The sequence below is a fragment of the Lygodium microphyllum genome, unplaced genomic scaffold (genome assembly GCF_053477565.2).
Source record: "Lygodium microphyllum isolate KBCC unplaced genomic scaffold, Lygodium_microphyllum_v1.1.10 scaffold_33, whole genome shotgun sequence".
Taxonomy (NCBI): domain Eukaryota; kingdom Viridiplantae; phylum Streptophyta; class Polypodiopsida; order Schizaeales; family Lygodiaceae; genus Lygodium; species Lygodium microphyllum.
The window spans coordinates 3903189-3911007 of NW_028229516.1; the positions used below are offsets into that span (position 1 = coordinate 3903189).

At 42.0% G+C, this 7819-nt stretch overlaps 1 pseudogene; it reads left to right on the top strand.

Moving 5' to 3' along the window:
• The first annotated feature begins 1329 nt into the window (after positions 1 to 1329).
• LOC148009210 (COP9 signalosome complex subunit 8 pseudogene) lies at positions 1330 to 2055 on the top strand (annotated as a pseudogene).
• The last annotated feature ends 5764 nt before the right edge of the window (positions 2056 to 7819 follow it).

Below are 7819 nucleotides of genomic sequence, written 5' to 3' on the forward strand. Positions count from 1 at the left end.
CCTATTCCATACGTCGAACGAACTCGTTTACGCTCTCGGGGGCACTACCGGAGGGATAGACAACAAGCACAAAGACCCTGTGAGAGGGTGCTTTTAAGTGGGGACGGGGCCGAATCGAGGCGACGGTCTGAGGGATCCAGATCAGTGCCATTTTAAGCTATAGAGACATTGCCATCCCTCGTCTGCCCCTTTTCGTCTTCGGCATGAAGATCAATAGGCTCAATTGCACCATTGTTGAATTCTTGCCTTCGTTTTAATTCCGTCGGCCTCTCGTCCTTCCTTCTTTTTCTTATTCACTAGCAGAGATCTTCACCTTCGATTTCGCTATGGCTTCATTGATGCCGCCTTAGTATCTAAATTTGCCTTTGCTGTGCCAGATTCATTGTTCACTTCAGTCGTTCATGCTTCAACTTACTTCAATCATTGTTGACAGAGTAATCATGCCTCCCTTCCAAAAGCTCAACGTTTTTCCTCTCCCTCCTTTTGGACCAGAAAAGCAGCTTCCCCCACTCCTTTCGTTCATTGCTTTTTTTTCCCAGTCGGACATCTCTATTTTTACTGCACGGTGGCCAAATTTTCTCCATGTCATCCCAGTTGGTAACTATACCATGCTCAATGGGATACTTTAAGGTCAATATTCCTCATTTAGATTGAGGTTCATCACCAACATAAGCATCCTTCTACCCCATACCAACCATAACACCAGTGTGCCATGGTCGGCCTACAATACTTGGAAATATAGCTTGAGGAGCATCATCTACTTTATTGGCTTTGCATAGTCCAAGAGTAACCATACCCTCAGTGAGACTATCTGGAAGCATTTCTACTTTCTGCGTTCTGTTATACATTTCCAATGCATCATCAAATCTTTGTACCTTGATGAGAAAGTCTATAACACGATTGTACGTAAAGCTAGCAGGCTCACAACCTAGATCACTCATGCTATCAAACAGTTGCAAAGCCTCCTGAATGTGTTCTTGTTGGGTATATCCTCCAATCAAAGAGCTCCATGTCACAACATCTCAATTGGATAGTGTATCAAAAATAACATGTGCATCTGGTAGGTTTCTATACTTGGCATGCATGCCAACTAGAGCATTACAGATAAGTTCCTCTTGCTCCAAACCCTCTTCACTATACTTCCCACGCAGAACAAAAGTATAAACACAACAACTAAATATGTGCAAAGTATCAAATCCCACACACACAACTTTTGGGTGGATTTCACACCTCGGATGCGCAACAGTACGACAATGGCAACACCAACTACACATGATGGTATTATATCGCAGGAGAGGGAACCTGTGTATTAGCTCAGGCATGAGTCTTTATGTGGGTATTGCTTCCATCTGCTTATCCAACTCAAGGTTGCTCCTGTAGCTTTTGGCCATGGGTGTGAGTGGGGATCAGCATTTTGACACGAAACTCAGCCCCTTCCATGATGCCATCAATTCAAGCCGATACTCGGATGCCAGATACATTTGCAATGCCCTGGAGCTTGAGGTGGCACCATATTGTTTTGTTTGTGTAGCTTGCCGCTAAAGGACTGCAGAAGCCAGATGACTGGCCTTATGAGGTCCAGCTGCTTGCACATATCTATGTCTCTGATCTTAATAGTGCAAGGCTTTTGTGGAAGCGTACACCCACAACCATAAAAGAGAGCCATCCAGAACTTGTTGTTGTGTGGGGAATTGAACAATGCATGTGGAAATATGACCATGATGGTGTTCATAATGCTCTTCGAAACTGCAATTGGAGTCCAGCTATTCAACAAATGATTGTTGCATTTTCAGTTTTTTTCTTTTAGAGGATTATTCACTGAAGATCTTGAAACTGCTATCCACAGCATATTCATTCATAAGTGTTAGTGATGCTGCAAACTTTTTGGGCATAAAATAGGGAGATGCCATCGCACGCACTACCCAGGAGGGATGGATTTTGGATCCTGTGTCAAACATGCTAACTATTAAGACGATACTTCATATGGCAGCACAAAAGCTAGATTCTAGCAAACTTCAAAGTTTAACTGAGTATGTGTTTCATCTCGAGCATTGAGGATGGTGCAGTCAATTTCAAAAGACAACTGGAGCTTCTGTAGTTTGGCTACCCTCAATGGCAAAAGGTGGAGAGTGGTTGTAGGATGGTAAATGTATCCTAAATCAGACATGGCAGATGATACATTGGCAGTCTTAGTTGATAAGTTGGGTAGTCCTAGTAGCCAGCATGCTCAAGATATTCATCTAGATTTTAGTATGAGGACTAGCCAAGCTGTCTGATCAACTACATCTCTGATGTTACTATGAGCAATCTGTTGGAAGATGCAGTAGCACCTTCTGATGTTGCATGAGCTCTATTTTGAGCTCTTTTGGAGTGGAAGAGCTTGAGTTGCTTTTTCAGAAAGTTCAGAATGTTGTTGTTGCCAAAGAAGAGGAAGGAACTAATTTTTGAATGCAGTAAAGAGAGCCTCACAAGAGCTTTCATCTTTGTCATCGCGTGCATCGACTTCAGGAAACACTTGACAATATTCATCAGTGGAAGGAGGTTGTTAACTCTTGGAAAGATATCTGAATTCGAACGAAAAGTGTTATTGAGAGGAAGAAGCTTGAATTGCTTCAGCTGCTTGCACTGTGGCTCAAGTGGCAACTGAATTGGATAAACAGAGTGTTGGAAGCTCATCTTCAGGATTTTCAGAGTTTCTGTTGGCAAGCTGATGTGATTGGAAACTGCTTTTAACCAAGTGTGGATGGGCAGAAGATGACGATGCTTGAGTGATGCAAGAAGAAGCTTCAAAGATCCATATGATCATTATAGCAAAAGGATCTACAAATGCTGCAGAATTAAATTGGGTGGCCTTAAACCAGTGGACTGATCAGATTGGAATTCATCTTGTATTTTGTAACCATCTTGGCAGTAATACAATTGTTACTTGGCATCATTTTCTCGTCTTGCTTATTCACATGATAGATCTTCTATCTTGAAATTTGTCAAGGTCCTTTGTGGATGCGACTTTGCTTTTGAAAACCCTTCAACATCTTTGGTGAACCCGACATGAAAGCGTCGCATTTAAAAAATTTTCAGGATGGGAGATACTCCAGCATCAATTTCAGCCCCTTCTACGATTTCTGCTTTGTCCTCTACTTCGACTCCATCACCGACTTCTGCTTCAAGTACTTCTACGGATGATTTAAAGCAGATTTTGCAGAATATGTCTATGTATATACAACTTCAAAATCAGCAGACACAATTGTATATGCAGCAACAACAACAGTTACATCAACAACAGTTGTCTCAACAAAGGCAAATATATTCGAAGCAAGAGAATGCAATCAGCGCGACTAAGGCGATTGAAGCAGTTGAAAATGAAAAGAAGCTATTTTATGGCCATAATGTATCAGCTTATTTGAAGACGTATGAGATTAAGATGGGATTTTTTGAAGTACCAACAGAACTTATGAGTAAATATTTTATTCGCCTTGTCACACCTGCCTTGAGGGTAAAAGTGACTGATCTTTTCCTTCAAAATTCGCATTGGCAAGATTTTAAGAAGGCCCTGAATGAGGAGTATTTTCTTGAGGACTTTGGAATGGCTACACGGCGGTCATTCCGAGAGTGGGTCTACATGTCAAACAAAGGTCTAGCTACTTCAAAATTGATATGAGAATTCGAAGAGAGGTATAGTCAGCTTGATGCCATTGAACAAAGAGCATTGGATATTGAGAAAGTTGAGCTTTTCTTGCAAGCTACAGATCCTGCTCTTCAGGAAGAATTAGAAGATCTTCTTGAGGATTGCACAAATCCTATGGGTCTTAAAACAGATTGGCAAGACGCCCAAGATGCGGTCTCGACTTTGACCAAGAGGCAGATATGGAAGACTCGCCTACAGAATGGATCTATGACACCGACGTCGTCTCCTGCTCCTATGTCTGCTTCTACCCCTATCATTTCTTATCTTCCTTATCCAGTTACTTGGCCTATGCCAGTGTCTATTGTTTCTAATCCTCCTGTTCCAAGACCGATGCCAGCTCCTTCTGCTCCAAAATCATCCATTCCTTTCGTTCCTTCCTCTCTTTATGACATAATCAAAGGCATAACAGATTTGACACTAGAGTCAGTTAAAGCAGAATTGGTGGGGAAATTAAAAGAGTAGTTTGCCTCGACCGCACCTAATATTTCTTCTGGTGCTCCTAGTGCACCTAGGAGTGCTCCTAATGCACCTAGGAGAGATCAAAGATGTATTTGGTGTGATAGTACAGACTATCAGCATTGTAGGGATTGTGAATCTTTTCAAGATGCAAGGAGGAAGAATTTGGTATTTTGGGGACAAGATGGCAAGATCTGGTTGACTGAAGCAGGAGCTCCACTTGCTACCAATTTTGGGAAAGGCGAAATGAAGAAATTATTAGATGACATGGCTGCACATACTTCTTATGTGGCAGCTAGAGGAGATGCTTCTGCATATGGAGTCTAGATTGAGAAAGGTTCAAAGAGTTAGTCAGCATTATGGACCTATGCTATAGAGACGGCAAACAAGGGGAAAATCCAGCAAACTATTTTGACTAGTGCATGTTCTAGCATCAGATCTGAGACAGGTTGGGATTCGCCTGTTGACAGGTACACTATTTATGCCTACTTGGCTAAGTCTTAGGGAGTAGATGTACTTATTGAGGAGAAGCGTAAGAGAGATGAAGAGAATCCAAATGCAGCTAAAAATACTAGAGGGGGTGAGTTTGTTACTCCACCTACTGCAGGGCCGTCCTCGAGTCCAGGGCCAGAACAACAAATGGAGGATGCTGAAAAGAAAGAAAAGATGCAGGAACCTAGACAAAGAAAGCAGCCAGGATTTAGATTTTAATGTCCGATATTGATGTCAAGATTGTGGAAGAGAAGGAAGGAGTGTCACTTGTAGCTTTCTTGCTTGCACAATGGGGGAATACAAACAGAGGTGGAGGCTGAAAACAGTTTTCCTCTTCTTAGTTGTGTAAGCCAAAAAAACTCTCTTACAAAGAAATAGAAAAACCCTATATATGGGTCTCAAACCAAACTCAACTAACTAAGGTGGCATACTAACTGAGCCACGAACTAGAGTAGATAAGGATAGCTATCATGTAGCTATTATTCATGGGTGGTGTACCAACCGCATCTGCAACTAACAAGTCGGTGACATAAATGCACAACGGTCACCCTGGCATATCACGAGTGGAGCTCGATATCTCAACACTCCCCCTCGAGCTCAATCCCAACTCCTGCACACCAAGCAGGTCTCTGAACTTGCGCAGCTTCTCTGCGCCCAATGCCTTTGTGAATATGTCAGCTACCTGATCCTCTCTGCTGACATAAACTAGATCAATAAGACCTAGTAAAACCCTCTCTCGCACATAGTGATAATGCACCTCAATGTGCTTTGTTCTAGCATGATAGACTGGGTTATTTGCCAAGTGTATACTACTATGTTGTCACAATAAATGACAACTGCCCCATCTGTAGACTGATGCATATCATAAAGTAGCTTATGCAACCAAGCTACCTCACATGCAGCCATTGCTGCACCCTTGTACTTAGCCTCTGTGCTGGACAAGGCAACTGTAGCCTGTTTCTTGCTGCTCCAAGTGACTGGAGCACTCCCAAAAGAGAACACATATCCACTTACAGATCGTCTATCAGAAATACTACCAGCCCAATCAGCATTAGTATATCCATGCAACTGTATATGAACCCTAGTCTCATAAAATAGTCCATACTGCAATGTGGACTTCACATACCTGAGTATGCGTCTAGCCGCATCCAAATGTGGTTTCCTTGGAGCCTGCATAAACTGACTTACCAATCCAACAGCATAGCTCAAATCTGTCCTGGTAATATTCATATAAATCAAACTTCCTACTATGCGTCTGTACATAGTAGGGTCTTCTAGAAGCTCACCTGCATCTGTGCTCAGCTTCACATTCTGCTCCAAAGGAACTGAAATAGTCTTACAGCCTGTCATCCCATATTTGGACAGCATGTCCAATCCATACTGCCTCTGCAAGAGCTGTATCCCACTTGGTGATCTGATCACCTCAATGCCCAAGAAATAACGCAGCTCTCCCAAATCCTTCATCTCAAACTTCTGCTTCAATAGCATTTTCACATGAAGGATATCTTCATCACTGTCACCTGTCATAATCAAATCATCAACATAAATGACAAGTAGCATAATACCTTTCTCTGTTTTTCTCACATAAAGTGAGAAATCTGCCTTGGAAATCTGAAAGCCAATAGTGACAAGATATTGTCCTATCTTGTCAGACCATGCTCTAGGTGCTTGCTTCAAGCCATACAAGGCTTTCTTCAACCTGCAAACAAACTCAGGATGAATAGCATGCACATAACCTGGTGGCTGCTCCATATAGACCTCTTCTTACAAATCACCATGCAAGAAGGCATTCTTTACATCCATCTGATGTAAAGACCATCCCTTTGATGCAGCCATAGCAATGACTGCTCTTACGGTTGCCATCCTTGCAACCGGACTCAATGTTTCTTCATAGTCAATGCCATATGTTTGTGCATACCCCTTGACTACTAATCTTGCCTTGTATCTGTTCACAGAACCATCTGCATTGTACTTCACCTTATAAACCCACTTACAGCCAATTGCATTTTTACCTTTAGGCAAAGGTACCAATTCCCATGTAGCATTTGCTTCCAAGGCATCCATTTCTTCATCCATGGCTTTCTCCCATTTTTCTTTTCACATGGCTTGCTCAAAAGAAGTGGATTCTGGTTCCTGTATCACTTTAACCATATATGCATAGTGAATGGCTATAAATCCATCATATTTCAGCCTATCCACAGGATACCTAGCTCTCGTAGACCTGCGCAAAGTAGGTTCACTCCCAGATGCTCTCAAAACATCCCTGGTCTTCCTTACTCCAGGTGTAACAATAGAAGGAATACCCAGCTCATCATCAATGCTATGTTCTGAGCCACTGGATTCACCATCCACATAAGAGTGACCTGCATTCACATCAAACATGGGCTGATCAACCTTCTCTTTTCCTTTTCATGATACCTACATATCGCTATCTGCATTACTTTGAGAAGATTCTCCTGATCTCAATCTGCTCTGTCCATGGCGAAGAATGTGAACCACTGCTAGAGGACGCTCCAGGTCCACTAATATTTTGTGACTGCTGCTGTGAATTCTGTGTAGCATTACCATTTTGTGCATCTACATCATCAATCACATTTACTGGTTTATACCAGCTACTCATCTCATCAAAAACAACATCTCTGCTTACTGTAAACTTACGAGTAGAAGGGTTATAGCATCTATACCCTTTTTGCTGTAGAGAGTAACCAATAAAGATGCACTTCTCAGCTTTTGGATCCAACTTGGATCTCAACTCATCTGGCACATGTACATAGGCAATGCAACCAAAAATTTTCAAATGAGAAATATCTGGTTTCCTACCAGTATACCTCTCCTCTAGAGTCATTCCATGTATTGCTGCAGTGGGAGTCCTGTTCATTATGAAGACTGCTATAGCAACTGCTTCAGCCCAATAAAAATCTGGCAAGTCTTTTTCATTGAGCATGGCATGAGATACCTCTCCAATATGCCTGTTTTTTCTTTCTGCAATTCCATTTTGTTGTGGGGTATGACTACATGAATATTGTTACTTTATGCCATGCTCCTGCAGGAACCTTGCAAACTCATTTGAGAGGTACTCTCCCCCTCCATCTGACCTTAGGCATTTTATTTGCAGACCTGTTTCTTTTTCAGCCATAGCTTTAAGAGTTTTGAAATACCCAAAAACTTCACTTTTCTTTTTCATAA